Raw genomic sequence first — 22,634 nt, 5'->3', positions numbered from 1 at the left:
ATTAAATTACTTCCCACCCTATTCCCCTATAAACCCACAACCAGCTATGGTACTAAAACGCATATCCCTTTTTTTAAATTACTAATTTCTAAAAAATTTATACATATATTTAAAAAAACAGTACAATACTTCACAAAAAATATAGAATACATACATATAAAATACATACTAAAATACATAACACTAATATAATTATCGATTTTATTAACATCAATATTTCTTGCCTTAAATTCGATATTCTGGTTGTCGATATTCTTGATGTCGATATTCTGTCCCTACAATATTTAAAACTTGATATAAATGTACTTCGATATTAAAAAATAGATATTTTGACTGTTCACCATTTGGTGGATGCTACCCTCTTTTTACTGTCATTCATCAACTTAAATTATGAAATGCCTCAATGGACTTTAATGGGGTCTCCCGCATTTTAAACCTTGGACACCATGCAAAACAAAGTTTGAAATCCATTCACACTAACAGGATCACCCTCTTAAAGGCTTCATAATTCCTCCAATTTTAAGCCAAGAGATTGACAAGTAGAGGGATGTGACTACAACGCTGTAGAAAGATGGTGCGCTGTTAGACCTGGCAGCTTGGCGTGAGTCTCCCTTCCACTTTTTGCTGATGTGCCTCATATGTTTTGTTGGCGTTAGCTGCTCAGGGCACTGTGCCACTGCTAATCAGTGCCACAGTGCAAGTGCTCCCTTTGAAAAGTGTATACATTGATTGGTTTCCATGTTTGGCTTATTTGGTTTACTATCAGCCCCTAGTAAAGTGCACCAGGAGTGCCAGGGCTTGTAAATACAAATGCTGCTGGTGGGCTTGCAGCACTGGTTGTGCCACCCACAGAAGCGGCCTAGTAAAATGTGTCTAGGGTCTGCCATTGCAGAACCTGCGTGCAGTCTGGTACTGTCATGCTGACTGCGCAAGTGCACCTACTTGCCAGTCCCTAAACCTAACCTTAACTACATATTAGTCACCCCTCTGGTAGGCCCAAGGGCAGGGTGCATTGTATGCATAGGGTGGGACATACCCTGATGTGTGTGGCATGTCCTAATATTGAATTACAGCCATTTTCGTTTTTCACTATTGAAGGCTACCTGCTCTCCATAGGCCAGAATGGGCTGCTGGAATTATTACACTCTATAATCCCAGCGGACTCAGAGAGCATGGTAGAAAGTCAAGTTTAGTATGCCTGAACTCAGAATAATAAAATACTTCTTTTAGTAAAGTTTATTTTAATATCCTGTGTTTGTAAATACTACTTTTAGAAAGTTAGTATTTACTTGCTTAGCCATTTCAGTCCGCCTCTGCTGTGTGTGTGTGTGTGTGCTGCCTAGGTTCAGTGAGGGGCAGGGCTGGGGAATTCCAGGAGACAGTCTGGCTGCCAGGTGATGGGTAGAGAGATTACACCAGGAGGGGTGGGAGGAGTACACCTTGACTCTGAATAGGCTTGTGCTCTGCCACCACAATGCTGGATCCGCCTCCTGTGGAGCGGCTGATGTCTCTGCCCTGTGCACTGAAAGAAAGCGCAGAGTCACCACAACAAAGTGCTCCAAAACCGGACTGAGACAGGCACAGGCCCCCTGGCCACAAAGAACAAAAGAAACTGTGTATAAAAGAAGGAGTCCTGCTCCTAAGAAATCAGATCCTGTTTACACCAAGAAGAAACTCTGCCTGAAGAAAAGGACCTGGGAAAGCTGAATGGAGGAGTACTGTCTCTAAGCCTGAGAGACTGGCCTGTGGTGGGTGACTTGCTGCAAGAAGGAGAGGAAAAGACTGAGAGAGACTTTTAAATCAACTTGTGCTGTTTGAACAATCTCCAAGGGCTTGCTGGTGAACTTGCCCCATGAACTGCGCCCCAGGAACAGTGGGCGCTACCCCTCCCTGGAAGAAAGGAAGCTGCAACTGGTGATTTGCTAAACGCTGACCCCAGAGAACTTGTGTGGCCTCATCTCGCTGAGCACCGTGACCTCTGCCCGCCTGTGCTGCTGTGAGCACCGTGACGGCCTGCCCTGCCAGGCCTGATCAAAGTGAACAGCTGCCCCCTCGAGCCGGAGCTCGCAACGTAAGGAGAGACTGCCTGCATCCAAACCCCGAGGCTCTGTGGCCCCGAGCCATTGAGACCACCGTGAGGAGCATTGCCACGCCAGTTCACCCCATCTGGCCGAAGCCGACAGCGCTGCGCGCTGGAAATCACCCCTGAGCCTCCCCTCCTGCTTCCCCCTTCGAGGCAAGCTGTGGAAGTCCCGAGGTGCCCTCCCCAAGCATCGTGGTCCTCGGCAAAAGAAGATTGCACCTGCGACGTGGGACGCCCCTTTTGTGACTACTGTGACTGCCCCGAACTCCCTGCCAAGATCCAAGGTACTGTGCACCCCATCCCGCTATCCGTACGGACCATACGACCCTGTACGGAGCGCACCGACGAAGGTACGGCCCGTACGACTTTAAATAACTATACACGGCTCACGCGGGAAGCATGAGGAGTGGCAAGAGGCGTACCGGACTCGTACGACGCATACCTACGAGGGTACGGCCCGTACAGCTTGAGTCCCGGTACGCGTGCTCACGCGGGAAGCGTGAGAAATGGCCCGCACGTTCCAACGCCGGTACGACACGTACAGAGGGCCCTACGAAGCGCACAGACCCCCAGAAAGTGCAGATTGCACCAAAAGTGACCATTTTAAGAACTGTGGTATCATGAACATTAATCACAAGTAACTGGAACCCTGTTTACAAGTAAAAGACTGTATTTTAAAGCCTGCTTAAAGAACCTCTATATAAAGTGCTTTATTTTTATAAATACAGTCTGGTGTCTCTGTGTGGTGGGTTGGTGGTTATTGTGGGACGCCTTAAATGCTTAGCCTAATGCCCTCTGGAATCTAGCCTGACTGCTCGCGCCACGTTACCTAGAGGGTGAGCAGGGGTTATTTTCTAAGAGTAATCCTTTGCCATGACTTAGAGGAAAGGGTCCCTGCTTGTCGCCAGTGCATACCTGCGCCAACCAGAGACCTCGGATTCTAACATGCGCTCTGTGCAGTACCGTCCAATGAAGCCTGATACCAGCACTTTCCTGTAGTTTCTAGGGCTAAACAGGCAGGATCAGGTGGCAAAAAGTGAGGAGAACCACCGAGCCTGCTTGCATTGTCATGGGGAGACAAATAACATTCTCCATCTGATGTGCTGCTTGGAGCGAGTTCTGCAACAACCGATTACCAAGATGGCGGACATGCATTGATAACAGCACTTGCCAAGATGCCTGCAAAGCAAACGGGCTGTGATCCTTCAGGCCACTGGACCCACCAAACAGACTGGGTCTAACACACCACAGCTGATAACAGCACCATCTCAGGTGGTCTTCCAATTCCCATTTGGGAGAGAAGGAGCACAGAGGTGGAGTCCAATCTTGAAAGCTTCCTGTGAAGGCCGTCACAACAATCACTGAGCGGATGTGTAAGGCACTAATTAGAAACTTTAAAAAATCTGTGGAACAACCCTATGCATGTGTGGCAAAGTAAAGACATAAGAACTTTATTTAGCTCAAGGAGGGCTCCGGTGTTCGAGCGGTTTGGCTAACACTATACACTCCTCGCTTTCTCAGTCATTTATACTATAAGTAGCAGTAACAGAGCCACTATCAGAGTGGTACCAGTGTGAGCGACCGGCAGACCTTGTGGTAAGGAGACAATCATGATTTGGGACAAGGAGTAAAAAAAATGAATACAATCACAAATTGGAAAGGTATGCGTTCCAGAGTGGAACATCATGCATGATAAAGAAATGGGAGGACCTTCCGGACAAGCGGACAGGGAGGAACAAGATCCTTGAGTCATGGAACTGCTGCTGGCAATTAGGGAGACCAGATAAGCCCTGGCAGTTCGGGCTGGACTGTTCCTATGAGGCACAGGGTCAAGACTGATTTGCATATAGCTATGTCTGAACTGGGGTGGCGAAGTAAGCTAAAGAATGATGATGGATTCAACCCAGATCTGTGACTGGGGGTGAGTGTCTGAAAAGTTACTGCGCTCCGTCCATTATCTCCTTGTGTTTGCTTCGTTCGCTCTAAGTTGGCTGGGTATACCCAGACGTGGGTCCCTTGCTCACTTTGCCACTGGATTCAAGCTAGCCTGGCTGATGAGGGCTGTTAGCCCGAAACTGGTCCCAGGATGCTTGTTTCCAGTCCAGGAAAGACATGGCTTGGCAGTTCGGGTTGGACTGTTCCCATGAGGCACAGGGTCAAGGCTGATTTGCATATAGCTATGTCTGAACTTGGGTGGCGAAGTGAGCTAAAGAACGATGATGGATTCAACCCAGATCTGTGATTGGGGGTGAGTATCTGAAAAATGTCAGCGCTCCGTCCATTCTCTCCTTATGTTTGCTTTGTTCCCCCTTAGTTGCCAGGGTATGCCCAGACGTGGGTCCCTTGCTCACTTTGTCACTGGATTCAAGCTAGCCTGGCTGATGAGGGCTGTTAGCCCATACCCGGTCCCAGGATGCTTATTTCCGGTCCATGGAAGACATGGCTTGGCAGTTCGGGCTTGACTGTTCCCATGAGGCACAATGTCAAGACTGATTTGCATTTAGCTATGTCTGAACTGGGGTGTCGAAGTGAGCTAAAGAACGATGATGGATTCAACCCAGATATGTGACTGGGGGTGAGTGTCTGAAAAGTTTCAGCGCTCTGTCCATCATCTCCTTGTATTTGCTTTGTTTGCCCTAAGTTTGCAGGGTATGCCCAGACGTGGGTCCCTTGCTCACTTAGCCACTGGATTCAAGCTAGCCTGGCTGATGAGTGCTGTTAGCCCGAAACCAGTCCCAGAATGCTTGTTCCCGGTCCAGGGAAGACATAGCTTGGCAGTTCGGGCTGGAGTGTTCCCATGAGGCACAGGGTCAAGACTGATTTGCATATAGCTATGTCTGAACTGGGGTGGTGAAGTGAGCTAAATAACAATAATGGATTCAACCCAGATCTGTGACTGGGGTGAGTGTCTGAAAATTTTCAGCTCTCCATCCATCATCTCCTTGTGTTTGCTCTGGAAAATAAACTTGGGATGGTGGCAGTGGGCATTAACTCGTTCCGGACAGATTTCAGGTAAAGTGCAGCAAGAGTCTCCATGGTGGAGGGCATGATCAACAAGCAAACTGAGTACATTGGAAAACTGCAGAAGGAAGTGCGACAACTTAAGGAGACCTCCATCACTCCACATTATGGTGGAAGATGTGGAGGGGAGATCCGGCCATAACAACATATGGATGGTGCGCTTTTCAGATAAAGTGGGGACACAAAAGTAGAAAGCTTCAACAAGAACTTTGTACAAGCAATAATAAAATCAGAAGACCTACCCCCACACTTCATAATATAATGCATCCACCAAGCAGGAAAATTGGCTATCGGAGCAGCTAAAGTAACGTTTTGTGTAATCCAAGAGCAGTCCAGAAGTATATGTTCTTTCATTAAATGTTTAATTTTCTTTCTGATGTGTGGTGGAAGAACTGTATATCGAACAACCAACACGTGCTTTATCCTTGGGGCTTTGCTTTATCACGGTTGAAAAAAGCCCCTTAAAAAAGTATTATTGGACCAGCGAAAGTCGTTTAAGGTAGTTATGCTATGTAGAGTAACATATCCAATATTTTAAGAAACCGCACGGATGCCGGTGTAAGTGACAGAATTCAAGAGGACTCTAGTGAAAGTCAAAAGACTCTGTAACTCACCTTGGAGGGTTTGGTTTGTCTAGTGTCCATAAGGTTAAGGGAACCACTGCACATTAATATTAGTGAATATTCGGAGAGGCCACAAGTCTTTGTATCTGTGAGTTCAGAAGGAAAAGCTTGAAAGGAGTCTGCGCCAAGAACCCAAAAAAAACTGTGAAGGGATCACAGCCCAAAATAGCACGTATTCTGAACTTCAGAGACTGGGGTGCAATCATCCTGATGGGGCACCCGGGTGACCTAATACAGTCTGGGCATCATTCCATTTTGAGTATTACGGATTATACTTAAGAATCACAAGCTAAGTGAAGATCTTCTGATAATGTAACAGCACTTGCCGATGATTATCCATGTCAAACTTAAGGAAACTATTGGTTCTCGGCTCCTCAGAAGGCCTGGATGGAGTTTGCACAGCTGTGCTACACAGAACTCCTCGAAGTTGTAAAAAAACTCCGCCGCGCTACGCAGAGTTCTGCAATCGAACGGAGTTCCCTTGTCCTGCCCGTTCATGTGATGTTTACGCCATACATCAACAGTGCATTCTCGGGTGGAAATATCCTGCAAACTGCACAAAGCATTTTGGATGGGCACAACCATCTTGTTTCTCACTGTGTTTATGGTGTTGGGGCCTATTTTTTCATCCTTTCTCAATCTATTTAATCATTGTCTTATAAAACCTTCCACCATTTCATTTAATTTATTATCCTACTTTTTGTCTTTGTGAGTCTCTATTTTACGTTTTTTGTACTTTTTGCTTTAGTTCCTAATTCTTAATTTCCTTCCTTCTTTTTTTTCTCTCCCTATACCCCCCAGTGCCATGGCCGAGCAGGTTGCAAAAAAAAGAGCTGCAGCCGCCTTCCGTTCCTTGTTTTCAGAGGTGGAGTGGGCAGCTTTAGCTCCCCTCCACCCTGATAGCAGGCGACAAGCATGGGTCCAGGAAGGTACTCACAGAGCACCAGCAGTGTACCACTGCTCTCGGGTCTGGCTCACCCAGCAGCAGCTGATGATCCGGTGGTCCGACTTCTGGACCCAGACCAGGACCCGATGGACCTGCTAGTAGTGGAAGTTGCGGGACTCGGTGAGTAATTATTAATAATATTATTACTTGTCTTATATGGTATTGGTAATTTTATTTCCCAAAGAGCAAGCATGCTGCTCACACGCAAGTAAGTTAAGTTTGCAAATATTGTGGGATCGGGATTCTAGATAGGAGCTCGGAGGTACCTAATCATACTTGTTTGCGCTCCCCTGGGATGATTCGCTAAGAAGTAATGCAGAGACTCCTTTGTCCTGTCACTAAGATAGTGGTAGTTAGTATTAGTAATTTAGTGGTGCGTATTCTTTCACTTCAGTTCTGAGAGCCTTTATTTTTTTGTAGCTTGTACAATGTCAAGCAACCAATTTGGTAAAAAATGCAAAGTTAGTGAATTGGCCAGTCAAAGGGAGTTGAGAGTTTGCGAATAAGATGAGAAGCAAACATCATTGCTTACATGTTATTAGTAATTCCAAAATCTAGTTTACTATGGGCCAGATGTCTGATCTGTTTTTACGTGCGCAAACGGGTTTTGTACCAGTTTGCGCACACAAAAACGTACATGGCCATGTACAAACACTGTTTTGCGAGTCGCATAAAATTGTGACTCACAAAATAGTGTTTTGCGACTCGCTTTTAGAAAGGGGTGTTCCCTTCCCAATAGCGAGTCTCTAGCCATGTATGAATGTTTTGCGACCGCAATTGCGGTTGCAAAACATTCGCAATCGCAAGGGAAGAGGTGTGGATCAGCGGCCAGGGCGACTGACGTTGGATGCTGGGGATCACGGTTCGATCCCCAGCTCTGGCGGCAGGGGTCTGCCCAGCACCATGTGACTCTGGGCAATAGCTTGCTTAATCTTCCCGACGGCCCCCAGCGCCTTGACACCTTCGGGTAATTGTTCGCGCTTTACAAATACTGGACAAAATTTACCACCCTCTTCAAGAGGGTGGTAATGGAGTTGCAAATGGGAAGGGGTCGCCAGGGGACCCCTTCCCTTTTGTGACTGGCTTTAAAAATATTTTTTAAGGGCAGGCAGTTGTCCCAGGGACCACTACATGCCCTTACAAAATGAAACAAAAAAGATTCTTTTTTTGTTAAACGCATCCGGTTTTCCTTTAAGGAAAACGGTCTGCATTTAAAAAAAAAAACCTGCTTTATGGACAAGCAGTCCCAGACAAGCAGTCCCAATCTGCTGAGCCCAGCAGGCCACTATCCCTGGGAAGGCCAGCCATTCCCAATGGGGTCGCAAATATCGAGTGGCTCATCAATATTCATGAGTCTCCCATTTTGCGACCCCATTGGAAATCACAATAAGCGTTACTGACACTGTTGTACATTCCAAATGGCAACTCGCAATTTGCATCTCGCAATTGAGCGCAAATTGCAAGACGCAATTTCGAATGGTCGTACATCTGGCCCTAAATCTCGAATAGGGCTAGGAAAGTTTAGGAAATTTGGAATAGGATAGGACGGTCCGCATTACTACCATTCGACCTGATTTAGAAAAGTTAAATGTTTTTGCAATTGACTTTTCCTGCCCAAAAATATTTTTGAAGAGATTATTTTATTTACCGCCAATCATTTTTCATCTCTTTAAGTATGTCTTACATCAGCATCCAGGGGCAAGAGGTCCATCGAGGTGGACGCAGGAGCTGGAGGTGCCTCTCAGAGTGAAGAACTCTCCTCGGCTGATGGCTCTTCTGGCCCCAGTAAGTCCTCCTTTTGTTAACATCAATATTGTTTTATTCCCTAACTTTCACCACTCCTCATTTTAAATTATTATTTCTACCCGTTTCCTATTTTGTTTTCCAAATCCTCTTTGATGTATCCATTTCAAAGTTTTTGTTATCCCTGCATAATCCAAATTAAAAATGTTCTATATTTCAAGTTTCTGTACTTTACTTCTGTCTCTAGCTTTCTTTCTTCTGCTTTGTCAGTCAATTTTCGCTCTCTCATATATTTTGTGGACTGCCTAGTGCTGGTACTGTAAGACTCAGAGAACCCATTTGCCACATACTACTACTCTGCTGAGAAGGTTGCGTGTCCAATTAAGGAAGTCTATGCATGTTAGTTGAAATGAGAAGGCTTTCTTTTGCTTGCTCATGTTCAATCAGTAAAACAAAAGAAAGGGCATGATCACTTTTAACACCCAAAGTTTGTGTATTAGCAGCAGTTGGTGATGACCGTGCAGTTGTCCACCCTTTTATTTCTTTTCAAAAACTCAGATTCATCAATCACTCTGCCACTTCATTACAGTTTGTCTTGAGGCTTTTCAAAAAATGCCACAGACAAAATGTCCAATCTGATATTTTTGATAGAAGATACTAGCACCGAATTGTAGTGATGTGTGTGGTTGTATTTTGCTATAAAAAAATTATAAGGTGGAGGCTTTACTGGCATCTTAGAAATGCATAATGTTTTTTTGAGCCACACCAACCACCAGTGCCGGGCCCAGCAGTGACGGCGCCAGACAAGCAGCAGATGCAGCAGCGGTAGAAGAGGGTGGGCCAGCGTCAGCGGTTGGCTGTGGTAAGTCATATTGCTTTATTATTAACACTTAATTATATAATCCCTGCAAGGATGCTTGCCTGGGTAGGTGAAAGAAATCCTTTGGTGGGTTTGATGGGTAAAAGGATGCATGGGTAGGTAAATGTATGTTAGTGAAAGGTTTGTTGAGACTCAGAGCTATGTTTCGATGGATGGATATATGGATGGATGGATGGTTTTCAATGGTGAAGACTGGATTGAGAGAATATAAAACTTAAGCAGTGAGTAGCAAAGCCAAGGGTGAAGAATAATAATAATAGAAGACCAATGCAATGATGATTGGAAAAATCCTTGGAATTAAGAAGAAACAATGGACTAGGGTGCTCCTCTGGAGTGGCGTTTTTCTCGCCTTTACTTGCTTGGAATGGTTTAATCAAGGTTTTGATTCAAAGGGTTGAGGTGGTATTTCAGACGACTCTGTTGGCTCACTGTAGTTGTTAAGCGCAACATATATTATGTATATTTCTACCTACCCACCCATCATCAATCACCTCCCTCTCTCCTTACCCATGGCATTTTTCCAGTGACATCCATGGTGACCCAACGGCTGCATGGTTACATCAGTGGCACTGCATTGTTGGCTGTGCAAGGTGCGTCTGCTTCAATAATGTGTAGGGCCATTTACAAATTTCATGGCAATGTGAAAAATAGTTGTGCTTCCCTTCACTCTCAGTGCCCACTCAGTCACTTCCTAGAACATAACTCCTATCCTAAGTTCCTTCTGTCCTAGCCTTCCGTACAATTTGAAAACAAATTCTTTGCATGCACCACTTTGTATTGTATTGTATTTAGGCACTTGTAAAGCCCACTGTCACCCAAAGGGTATCCTGGCGCGGCGCTGTTGAACATGTGCTCAGGCCAGCTGTGGACGGACAGAACGGCCCTGAGCAGACTGATCGAGGCGAGCCGATTATGAGAAAATTCATTGTCTTGGAAAGAGCCAGGTTGTGACTCTTTTCCTAAAAGGCATCAGATCCTCTGACTGTCTGATACTGCCTCCAGTACACCGTCACCGCAGACCAATAGCAGCTGCCCGCTGCCATTCCATCGCTGCTGCTCCCCCCCATTTCCGTGTATTTCAACAACGCATCATGCAGAGACTGGCGTGCATGGAAGACAGGCAGGAAGAACACATGGAGACATCAGAGATGCAAATGAACACCATTAAGAAACTCCTAGCCCAACCGGATATTAATAGGACATACTGTGACTGTACCCAAATTGCTAGTGATGTGTGTGGTGTATGTATTTTCAATTTTGCTGCGGAAAAAAATAAATACGGGGAGGCGCATATGGCATCTAAAAAATGACTGGATGAAGAGAATTCAAAACTTAAATAGTGACTGAGTAGCAAAGCCAAGGGTGAAGAATAAACATACTACTAGAAGAAAAATGAATTGAAAAATGAAAAAATACCTTGGAAGAAGAGTAAACAAGGAATGTATTTTTTATCAAGGTTTTTGATTCAAAGGATTGAGCAAGGTTGTATTCCGGACTACTCCCTTGACTCACAGTAGTTTTCAAGCACAACATATATTACGCACCCCTACCCACCCAACATCATCAATCGCCTCCCTCCGAGGCTCACTCCCTACTCATGGTATTTCACCAGTGTCAGCCATGGGTGGCCTATAGGCTGCATGGTTACAATAGCAGTACCTCACGTTGTGCCGTATTATATCATTTATATATTAGTAATTATTCATCTGCCTTGTTGTAGTCAGGGTGAAAGCAAACGTGAGCATTTGATTTAACAGAGCATGGCCGTGAGATAATTGTGTGGTACAGCTGCACCACCTGCAGACAGTATTAAAGTATAATGCAACACGAGTATGTCTGTCTAGGGTGCAAGCTGAGCTGGCATGTCTACATTCATTTAACTCAACAAGAGAGAGAAGAATACTTGTGGTCTGCAGAGTGCACAATGTCTGACACTAATCACTACAAAATCAAATGGCCTGAGGATAGCAGCAAATGCTATGTGCTTCTAGTGCTACTGTGCCACTCTATAATTATATGTGTACCTGTTTTGCTAAGAGTATTGGTTACAATTTGTCTTTTTTCTTTCTGACTATAGCTACTCCTGCTGATCTGACTTCTAACAGGCAGGAGACAGAAGCCCGAACCCGGCAGAGGAAACTGGAGGCCATCAGGGCCAAATACCAGCGACTGGTGATCATGGAGGAGGAGGAGGAGAAGGCAGCAGCAGCTGCAGATGCCCCAGGCCCCAGACTGGCCTAAGTGCCTCCAGTACACTGTTGCTGCAGTCGATGCCAGCCGTCTGCTGCCATTCCATCACTGCTGCTCCCCCTATTTCTGCGCATTTCAGTGCAATTATTACACAGAGGCTGGCACCCATGGAAGCCAGGCAGGAGTAATGGATGGAGAGCCACATGAACACCATGAAGAAGCTCCTAGCCCTCCGTTAGTGCCCTCTTCTGCCCTTTTTTTAATCCATTTTTGATGGGTGGGACTTGCTGTGGGGAGAGGGTGGGAATGTGGGAGTTGGGGCATGTTAGAAATGGGGTTTCTAGTTACAGAGTTAGATACCTTTGTCCAAGTAAGGACCCTTCTTCCTAGTCAGAGTACTCACACTCCACCAGGTGTTGGCCTAGCTCTGGAAAACAGGGACATAATATGTGCTCTCCAACAATTGCATTGCACAGCCCCACAAAGGTGATAGCCAAGGTACTCTATGCCTCACCATCTAGTGCCTCACACAAGTACCCCACATCACTCTCCTGAGACTGGCAAGACAGTGTCTGACTGTTTCTGTCACTCAACCCACAGTCTTCTAGGCGGTCTATACACTCACATACCAGGACTTCTACCATAGGGGATTCCCTCTCCCTGCACCTCTCATCTAGAGTCAGTAGAGTGTCCCTCCTACCACTAGTAATATGATCTCCTGTGCCAGTTCCCCAATTCACCTCAGGGACACTGCGCACCACTGGAGTTACCTCATAAACCTGACCCCCTGGTGTATTTCAGTCCCCTCCTTCGAGTCAGGCGCCACATCTCTGTGTGTGTGTACTTTTTCCTCAGCACTAAATAACATCATTTTGCTGCCACCATCTGAGCTGGACTCCATCTCCAAGTCCAGCCTAGCTCACTTCTTGAGCTACAAACACTTTATTTTTCTTGGGCTAAGGCCCAGTTGGTATCAGCCCTCTAGAGTTCCCAGTCAAACTCTCTGACCCTCTGCTCAACAGCTAGAAGCCACTTATTTTTCTCTGGTCCCCCCTCACTGTCAGAGAAGTCCTCCTCCTCACAATCATCCAGTAGTGTTGTTTGCCAAAGTGTGACCTCATAAGCAGACAGTCAAGCCTCAATATCCCTCCTTGTGGATCCTCTCTGCCTTTCCTTGCTAAAAGCTTTAATCTCCTCCATTGTGTAGATGTATTGGGGAAAAAGTTGATTTCAATTTTGTAAAGACTTCACAGGTGCAACAACTAACCAGAGTCTCAGTAACACAAACACATCCAGGGGAACACCAGAAACATAAAAATCAGTATATGGTTGCGTAATGGTCTGCACTCTCATAGTAGTGTACAACAACCATTGTATGTAAAGCACAAATGCAAGTCTTAATCCCACATCTGATCATAAATGTTATAAATGGGGGTCTCTAGTTGGCAGCGGTAGGTACCTTTGTCAAAGTACGGACCCTTCTTCTTAGTCAGGGTAAGGGGATGCACTTCAGAAATAACCCGTACTCACCCCCTTGGTAGCTTGGCACGAGCAGACAGGCTTATCTCAGAGGCGGTGTGTAAAGAATTTGTGCATTCATACAGTAACACAGTGAAACCACTACTTATTGACACACGAGTTTAGAAAAAAAGCACATTTTATCTAAACTCAAACAAGACAATACAATACAGTATCAAAAAAATAAGCAGGTTGCAAGAATAAATTCAATATATAGTTTCTTGAAGCTGGTTGCTCCAATTCAGTGCTACAGTGGTGCTGAAAACCACACAATCCGACAGTTCCGTCTGACCATGTCAGTCAGAGGTGTCAGCAGACTGGGAAACAGTACCTTTTATGTTGCGGCTGACACGTTGGTGGGGGTCGGTCTTGGCAGTCCGCCGCGATCTGAACTGAAGCAGTGTGGCGTGCGGTGCTCTCAAGGCGCGGTGCTGGCAGAGGCTCAGTGACGGTCGTCCAACAGCGTCGGTGAGACCAGGGCTGCACTGTAGAGTGAGGCGATGCTAGTTGCGGTGCCGTCAGATCGCGGTACGAGTACAGAGTCGGTTACAGGAAGTTGGCGTCGGTCAGCCCAGGCAGCAGAGGCAGTGTATCGTGCGACTCATGAGCGGTGCCCACAGCCACAAGTTTGTCACGAATGTTGAAGACAGCAGGTAATTACGGAGTCGGTGAGACTGGGGCGAAGGTGTGAATTGAGGCAGTGCGGAGGGCTGTGCCAACAGGTTGTGGTGCAAGCAGAGACTCGGTGGTGGTGGTTGTGGTCATCATTGGTGAGACCAGGGCTGTGGTGAGGGATGCAGCAGGGTGCTCTGCGGTGCCCTCAGCACACAGAGCCAGTGAAGGAGTCGGTGATGGAGTCAACTGCGTTTCTTCCTCTGTGGCAACTGAAACCGAAGCACCAGAAGCGGTACCCAGAGGTTGCTGAAGTATTTGCAGTGCCTGGGGCTTCAGAACAGGAGGCAAGCTCTACATCAAGCCTTTGGAGATCTACTTCAAGCAGGATAAACAGCACACAGCAAAGGCTTTGTCCTGTCCTTGTAAGTAACAGGTACTGCAGGCCAACCCCTCACAGCACGCAGCACAGGGGCAGTACTTCTCAGTTTCTCCAGCTCTTCTCCTTGGCATAGGTTCCTCTTGAGTCCAGAAATAATCGAAAAATCTGGGGTCTGGGCCCCAATATTTATACTACATTTTCCTTTTTTCTCTTGTGGTAAAGGGCTTTGAGCCTAGTCCAAACCAGTTCTGTTATCACTGGTGCAGCTTCCTGGCAGGAGGTGGAGACAGCATTGTTCAGGGCAGACCAGGCATATTCAGGTACAGAGAAATCTCCTCCCACTACTCTAAATGCAGCCCAGGTCTATTCAGCCCAGCCTTGAATCATACAGGAAAGGCAGGTCACACTTCAACCCCTCCCAGTGGTTGTCTGAAGACAATGCACATCCCCAGCCCCTGTCACTCCAAAACCAGACAGTCAATTCACAAACCAACAGAGGCACACAGGATAGTTGAGCAGGAAAATACCCACTTTCTAAAAGTGGTATTTTAAAACCTAGAACATACAAATCATCTGTACTACAAGATGCATTTTTACATTCTGAGTACAGGCACACCAAACTCCATCTTTCTATCTTGTTTCCATGGGGATAGTATACGTAAATCCCCATTCTATCCTATGGGCCAGATAGCCCTTCCATAGTGAACAATTAAATTCACTGTAATGTACTACCAGGACATGTCACACACACCAGACCATGTCCTGCCTTTAGGATACACAGCACCCTGCTCATAGGGGTACCTTGGGTCTACCTTAGAGGTGACGAACATGTAAGAAAAGAGAGAGTTAGGGCCTTGCAAATGGGTACACTTGCCAGTTCGACATGGCAGTGTAAAACTGCAGGCAGACACTGCAGTGGCAGGTCTGTGATCCTGTTTAAAGGCTGCTTGTGTGGGTAGCACAATCAGTGCTGCAGGCCCACTGGCAGCATTTGACTTACAGGCCCTGGGCACACACAGTGCACACACACAGTGCACTGTACTAGGGACTTAGTAGTGAATCAAATAAGCCAATAATGGAAACACCAATCCTTTATAACAATTTACACAGAGAGCATATGCACTTTAGCACTGATCAACAGTGGAAAAGTGCCCAGAGTCCTGAAACCAACAAAAACAGTGTCAAAAACAGGAGGTCCAAAAGCAAAAAGTCGGGTCATAAACCCGCTGGAGAAGCCAGGTCTAACAGGGTATTTGTTTGGATTTTCTGTATGGCCAATTTTGTTTTTGGACTTTACTTTGGACACTGCTTGGGACATTGGTTAGGGACAGGGAGAGGGGTGGGCTAGTTGTGGCTTTAGTTTATATTTGTTAGGGGAATATAATTTTTGTAGTTTTACACTATGATTTACATCTTTTTTGGGTGTTACAGTTTTACTTTGCACAACTGCCTTTGCCGCAGCCCGTTTTTATAATCTGCTGATAATATAACAACACAATAGTGAGGCAGTACCCTCCCTTGTCCTACTACTATCTCTTCCTAGTTCCTGAAGTCTGCACCTATATGAACCCTAAAGGACTCGGAGTAGTAATAGCTGCCTGCTAGAGCAATAACAGTGAAGGCATCAGAAGCAAGGTCCTACTCCCTCCCATTTGAACTAAAACTGTAGGATAAGGACTAATCATCACAGGGAACTAACTAAATTGAAATAAAAACTGAGTTAATACTGTTATTATATGCAAGCTTTAAAAGAAAATCAAGACAGCCCCCAGACTAAACTACTAGTACACAAGAAGAGAGACAATAGAGAAATATGATAAGCAATGCTAAATTGAATTATTCAGAACAACGGTGAGCTAGTAAAAGTTAGAAAACAAAGTTGACTCAAACTACGAAGTGGACAAGGGTAAGCTTTGACCCAATACAATGCCTGAATAATGATGCTGTCAATGATGTTCCTCTGAAATGATAAAACTATGTCTTTATGTGCCCTCTGAAAATATAAAACACTGTTTTTATGTGTGTTTGCGTAAATAATAAATATGGCCAGTGAGGGCTATACTTAGAGCTGAAGATCCTCGTCATGCACTGTGTTGGTGTTGCTTTCACCACATCTGCCTCACCAAGTGTGTGATCAATTAATGGTATAAATGATTAAATCACACCTCGAGGGGAAGAGGGTTAGTGGTTTGATGAATGGATGGGAATTGGGATTTGGGAAAAGGTTTGACAAAGAAAAACACTACACAAGGACAACATTCATCTTGGCAATCAGCAGCCAAACATCATATATCTGTTATGTGAGGAAAAGGAAACAAAGGAATGATGAGTACAGGTAAACCAAACCAAATTGTCCATCTGCCCCCAGAGAGACCCAAGTTATATTACATAACAAAATGTTCTGTGTTACTGAGCTTTGAAAGATACCAAATATATTTCAAATTAAATCATCTATAAGAGTCAAGCAAACAACACACACAGTTCTAATGGTTAGCAAAAGAAAAATGTATACTGTATTGCCAAATTGGGAGTTGCATCTGCATTCCTCTTGGACTGTAAGTCAATCTTGGGTGCCTGGCGGATTCAGTCCGGTGAGGTAAGCATGAGTGTTATGTTGGTTTTTCAGTTTGGCGCAGGGTAGAGGGGCCTGTGGATTGAAAAATAAAAATGATATTGTAGAATCAAGAAGAAAGAAAGAAGTTAAACTTCATAAGGAGTGCACCAAGAAGACTCAGAGGCAGCGCAAGAGAGAAGAGAAGAATAGTCCTTTTTTTTCATTCATTTATGACTGGTGTATGAACAATTAGGTGAGGGCAATTTTACAATAAACAAAAATCCCCAAAAAGTGGCAACATGTAACTATCGGTATTGGGTTAATCAATCTCTCAACTGTCATGAGATTTTTTAGATTACTGAAAGGTGCGGACTCAGCCTCTTCCCAGGCGAATTGTTCACCCTTCCTAAGGAGTTTTCTTAAGTGTTCAGTTTGGAGGGCAAAACTGTCAATAAACCGTGAATAGTATTCACATGAGCCGAGAAAAGATCGTAGCTGGTCTTTATTCTCAGGAGGAGGGTTGTCAAAAATTGCATTGCCAAGGTCAGACTTAGGCCTAATGCCAGACTCAGAAATGTGATGCACGTCTACGTTGAAATCACAATGAATTGGTCGGAAAGGGCTGTAGGATGTGATGTGAAGATCCTATCCTTGTCGCCAAGTGTAGTATGGGTTCTTCAATCAATCAAAAATGAAGAGAAGAAGGTTGTAGAAATCCTCTTTATTCTCTACAGCACACAGCACAGTCCCGACACAGCAGGCTGCTTCAGAGGTCTCCGTATAACTGCTGGACCACAAATCATCAGCTGGAATCCCCCAGTGCATTCCACTCCCACATTCTAACAACCATTCCAGTAACCACAGGAATGGGAATACAACACAGAAGCTTATATAGACAAAACACAGGTCTGAGCAAACAGCTGAGAACGTACCACACTCAAAATGCTTAGTTAAAACACACAGCATTCTAGTTTATGAACACTACAATGAAAAAATGTTTACAAAGCTTGAGCTGCATCAAAAACACAGCATATAAGCACAGCATGTGTGCTGGAGGTTGGGTGGAAGCAGCGACGCGTTCGCCTCTTGAGAGGTAACGCTGCTGCATTTGTGTCGGAGGGTGGTGGGGGGCGGAAGCAACTACGGGCTATTGTGCCCGAAACTTCCCATGGGACGAGAAGGGAAACAAATCAAGCTTCCTTCTCTGAGAGCAGCCAGGACTAGTCTGGGAAGCCCCCAGCTGCACAAAGGGTGCATTCAGTGCTAGCTGCACACAGACTTCCCAGTCTGTAAAATTAAAAGTTACATTTTCTATTGACTTGCACAGAATGCTCGAGAGAATGCCATACCTGCTGTAAACTGTGTGCATCCTGCCAGGCTCAAAACAAAAGCGTCCATCAAGTACAGTGGAGAACATTGTGTGTTTCCAACGAAGGAAAAGTAGGTGGTTTGAAATCATTCTGTAATATGATTATCATTTGTGACGCCACAGTGATTGTTTTAGAAACCGATGTACACAGTTATCTTTCAGCGACATTAACCAGGTTTGTTCGTCTAAGCAGTCCCTGCAGCCATAAAGCTCTTTATGCCCCTAAACAACACTCAGGCGCAAACAGAATACTAGGCCTGGGCTAAATTTCCGTTTCGCTCGCGGAAGTTGCGATAATTTGACATTTTCACGTTTCGCGGAGAGCGCGAAAATGTAAAAATTTCCGAATTCCGCAGCTTAGCGATAATTTGTTTCTTGCTCGCGCTGTAAAATAATACATTCTCCCATTTGCGCGATCGCCTTACCTGAATCCCCGCGTTCGCCGACAAGTTTTCCCGATCCGGTCGCGTTCTCTACAAGATGTTGGATTGTTGGTAGCCATTTGCGCTGTCTCGCGACAGTTCGTGCCCGCAGTAATGTCATTGGTCGCGCGATCACGTCTTTCTTCTCGCGACCATGCACCGCGAGAAGAGTGAAAACAAGATGGCCGCGCCCGCAAGCAACCGCATGGGTAAGTTGGCGAGCCGCGACCATGCAGAAAATACCGTGAACGGGCGGGAAAAAACTTCCGCATCTTCGCAATATTTCCGCGTGTTTGCGGAGATTTGTAAAATTTTTGCGATAATTTGCGAAAGTCGCTTTCACAAATTCCACCCACCGCTACAGAATACCTCACTATGCAAAATCATCATGATTCACAAAATGTCAATTTGTGCTCTTGAATGGATCACACACAAAAAGCACCGGAATTGCTATTTTTGTTTCTGTTTGTGTCGGAGGGTGGTTCGAGGGCGGAAGCAACTATGGGCGTCAAGCAACCTTTTTAAAAAAAGGTTTGCTAAACAATAGATAAATAAATTACGCGTAAGGAGACCGTGGCTGGCCGGTGCTCCTTAGCCTTGATCGGAAGGGAGGTATCAGCTGCGAGAGCGACTTAGGATGCAGCAAAGAAGAGCGACGGAGGAGGAAGCCAATGGTAAGTAGAAGGCAGAAATGAAGTGGTTTTGTTGAACACAACAGGTCTTGCAGATAGCGCATGCGCCCTGATGCACGACCTAAAAACAGCATTTATAATTATATGCTTGCAAGAATAGCTTTGTTTTAAGTTAAATGTGAGCAGGAAAGCATTTCCCTGTTCCAGAATCCAAAACCAGTGCTCACCTCATAAAAAATGTGTCTTTGTTAGACAGAGCCTTGGCTTACAACTTAAGTACAAGATGTTTGGTATAAAAAAAATGTAAGTGGCTGCCGTGCTGGAACAAAGCACGGCACCCATGTAAATAAAACCTATGTGCATGGCGGCCCCTTAAGCAGGCGCCATGGTAAAAAATAAGTAGTCTCCAAACAAAACATATCAGTACCTACAGTGTAATGAAACTGTCGTACAGGGAACGAGTCGGGGGTACATGCGGGTACACGGCGTCCACCCACTATTTTCAGAGAGTGGACGCTGTCCACCCTGCCAAGAAGTTTGACACAAAGAAATATGCTGAACATGTCCCGGTGTGATTTTCCGACACAGGGACACGTTTAGCAGTGCCTGCACATTGTCGGCTTTCCACTCCCAGCAGCAACGTGCAGGCAGCGATGGGGGGGGGGGGGCACTTTGTTATGTTCACTTCCAGCTGGGCCAAAGAAAAAGGCCAAAGTTAGGGGGCCATCAGGCCTCCTTTTGATCGAGTATCTTTCGGTCGCAAAACACTCGCAGTGTACCACCCTCTTCAAGAGGGTGGTAAAGCACTTGCAAATGGGAAGGGGACCTCAGGGGACCCCTTTACCTTTGGGAATGCATGCGCAATAATTTTTTAAGGGCAGGCAGTGGTCCCAGGAACAACTATCAACCCTTAAAAAATGAAAAAGAAAAGTTACATTTTTTCTTTTTTAAATGCATCCTGTTTTCCTTTAATGAAAACAGGCTGCATTAAAAAAAAATAGCTTTATTTAAAAGCAGTCCCAGACATGGAGGTCTGCTGACCCCAGCAGGACACGATCCCTTGAAGTGCTCGCCATTCCCAATGGGGTCGCAAATTGCAACTGCCTCATTAATATGCATAAGGCATGCAATTTGCGACCCCATTGGGAATCGCATACAGTGTTTCAGACACTGTTGCGCATCCCAATTAGCGAGTCGCAAATTGCGAGTCGTAAATGCGACGCAATTTGCGACTCGCTAATTGGCGGATCGTACATCTGGCCCTTAGAGCCTTTTACTTAACATACACATAATCCATTGGCAATAAATCATGTCAGTGTGTAAATAAATATACACAATGTGTTACATGAGACAGTGAGGGTTACAAGGTGAAGGGGTCACATGCCCATTATAGCTCACTGTGGTCTATTAGAAGGATTATAATTTATGAATTACAAGTAACTAAAGAATCTTTGTGTTCAAATCAGTAATCCACTTACCTATCTACATTTAAAAAAACCTGTCATCTGCATGTTACATGATGTGCTTTGCAGGAGGCACTATACTACTTTGATTCAAATCTGGGCCTACGCAAAACACAGATCACTCCAACACATGTGTTAACCTCCAGAGTTATCTCACTATTTTTGTTATTCCCTGGGGTTTACTGGGCACCATTGCAGCAGATGCCTTAACCCCATAACATATTTTAAAATGCAGACTTTACAACCAGCTAAGCAGAACACATCTACTACCATGTTTGATGCCAGTTTCTTTGTGGCAGGGTATTAAAAATATATATATATATATTCGTTGACGCACAGATTTTGTGTAAGGATTGCTCCACTTTTTTGGCACAACCCCAACGACAAATCTCAATTGTTAAATCTCATAATGCAATGACATGTACCGATATAAGTGATAAACATATGTGTAAGGTCTTAATATCTCATGTCACTTCTTGTGATATTACTTCCAGTGAGGTTACTTCCTGTGATGCCATGTGCAATGTCACCCATCATGACGTCATGTGCTGTGATGGCACACGTCATGATGTCACTTGCATACTGCCTAACTTGGTTAGTCCCCCCACTTCTTTATATAGGACTGGTGCCCTGCTGTAGTTGGTCGGTGCTGCTGGGTTAAAAACTGAAATTATGTTTAGCCAGCACAAAACAAAGAGTGATGCAGGAGTGAACCAATGCCAAGCAGTAGGTGGGATTACACTCCGTATTGTTATTACTTCAGGTCTTGCAGACAGTGCATGCACTGCCTAGGCTCGACATAAAAATTATTAAAGCTTTATTAAAAAAGAAGGTTGTGGCCAGCTGCCAAAGTTGGCAGTTGCATAAATGAGGAGCTCCAACTATTGCCTATCTGTGCAACTAATGGGGTGTGCCTGGTAGCATCTATCGATGGCTCTCCAGGACTAAATCCTACACTAGATTAGACCTGTGATCTGTGGCCCGCACAGTGTTGAACTTTGTACGCCACGGATGTCAGCATTGTGTACAGCTTCTAATGGCAAGCCCACTCATCTGGACAGTAATTGTTGTGGTGCTGCTGCGAGACCATTGATTGAACGGCTGCCAACATGGTGACAGCCCTCCCTCGATCGAGCCACTGCGGAAAACAGAAGCAAGGACCTGTGTGGGCTTGAGGCCTTGCCTGTGAGTGCCTGCTGGAGGGTCTGTGGCAGATCCTCCTGTGGTGATTGATACGGTTGGTGTGGTTGGTAGAAGCGATGCTTCGGGGCCATCGTGGGAGCTACTTAGGTGATCCTTCGCGACTGGAGGAGAGAGCTGTGCGTGAGCTGACAGGAGTCCCACTTGGGAACATTGCGAGGTCGAGAGGCATGGGGGGAGGAGAATTGGCAGCCTGTGCAATGACGGCCGTAGAGACTTGATAGTCTTCCTAATTGGTGCTGGCATTTACACAGAGTCAAGAGAACGCAGCAAACCCTCCAGCAGCTCCTAGCCTTCAGCCACTGTTCCATGAGGTGGACTACTTAGGCACTACATCCCAATATTTCCCTTGCCTTCCTCCACACAAAAGAATAGTGGCACTTGGGGCCAATTTTAGGACTTTTACTATATGGAAACAGAGAGATTGTGGGGAAGGGTTGCAGAGATCGCTCATGAAGGGCATCTATGATGAAGCATGACTAAGAATAAGATCAGAGCCAAATATTGGTTCCCCGGTATGGACAGTGTGGTGGAAGAAAAAGTGAGAGATTGCTTAACTTGCGCCTTTAGTGTCCCTCCCAAACCCTGTGATAAATTGGGTCAAGAATATTATTGGTCCTCTCAAAGTCTGGTAGCCCTGCTGATAAAGCTCTTCAGTGTATGATGTGATCATACCATACCACACCTAACCTGGTATCCAATGTCTCTCCATTTCTGGCGTTAAAAGGGGGATTGCCAGGAATGAAATTGTCACCTAATTAGTTGGGTGGAGTTGAACCTAAATGAGTGAGCCGTGATGAAATGAACAAGCTTAGAGTACTCCACCAAAGGAATTTTAAAATGAGATACCACACCAGACATTATATCAAGGTTGTGAAGTACTGGGAATTTTAAGCCCAGCGGTGCAGGGGAGCACACCCTATGACTTCGGGTTCTTCCTGTTTCAGACCTACAGAAACACAGAGTCTTCTGGGTCAAGTCAAAGATCAGTTTATT

At 45.4% G+C, this 22,634-nt stretch overlaps 1 protein-coding gene across 3 annotated transcripts in view; it reads left to right on the top strand.

Moving 5' to 3' along the window:
* Positions 1-22,634, top strand: part of LOC146861816 (CD5 antigen-like) — a 417,568-nt gene that overhangs the window by 28,600 nt on the left and 366,334 nt on the right. Inside the window, exons 2-5 of one of the 3 annotated variants that reach the window (XR_014978052.1) lie at positions 6,529-6,793; positions 8,348-8,458; positions 9,193-9,278; positions 11,374-16,071. The exons of the other annotated variants lie outside the window; for them this stretch is intronic. The gene's annotated coding sequence lies outside the window, so the exon portion shown is untranslated. Of the gene's footprint in view, positions 1-6,528; positions 6,794-8,347; positions 8,459-9,192; positions 9,279-11,373; positions 16,072-22,634 lie in introns of those variants that run through there. 3 annotated transcript variants of the gene reach the window in all.

The sequence above is a fragment of the Triturus cristatus genome, chromosome 2_2 (genome assembly GCF_964204655.1).
Source record: "Triturus cristatus chromosome 2_2, aTriCri1.1, whole genome shotgun sequence".
NCBI classification, from domain to species: Eukaryota; Metazoa; Chordata; class Amphibia; order Caudata; family Salamandridae; genus Triturus; species Triturus cristatus.
This window is presented reverse-complemented; position numbering and strand designations above follow the sequence as displayed.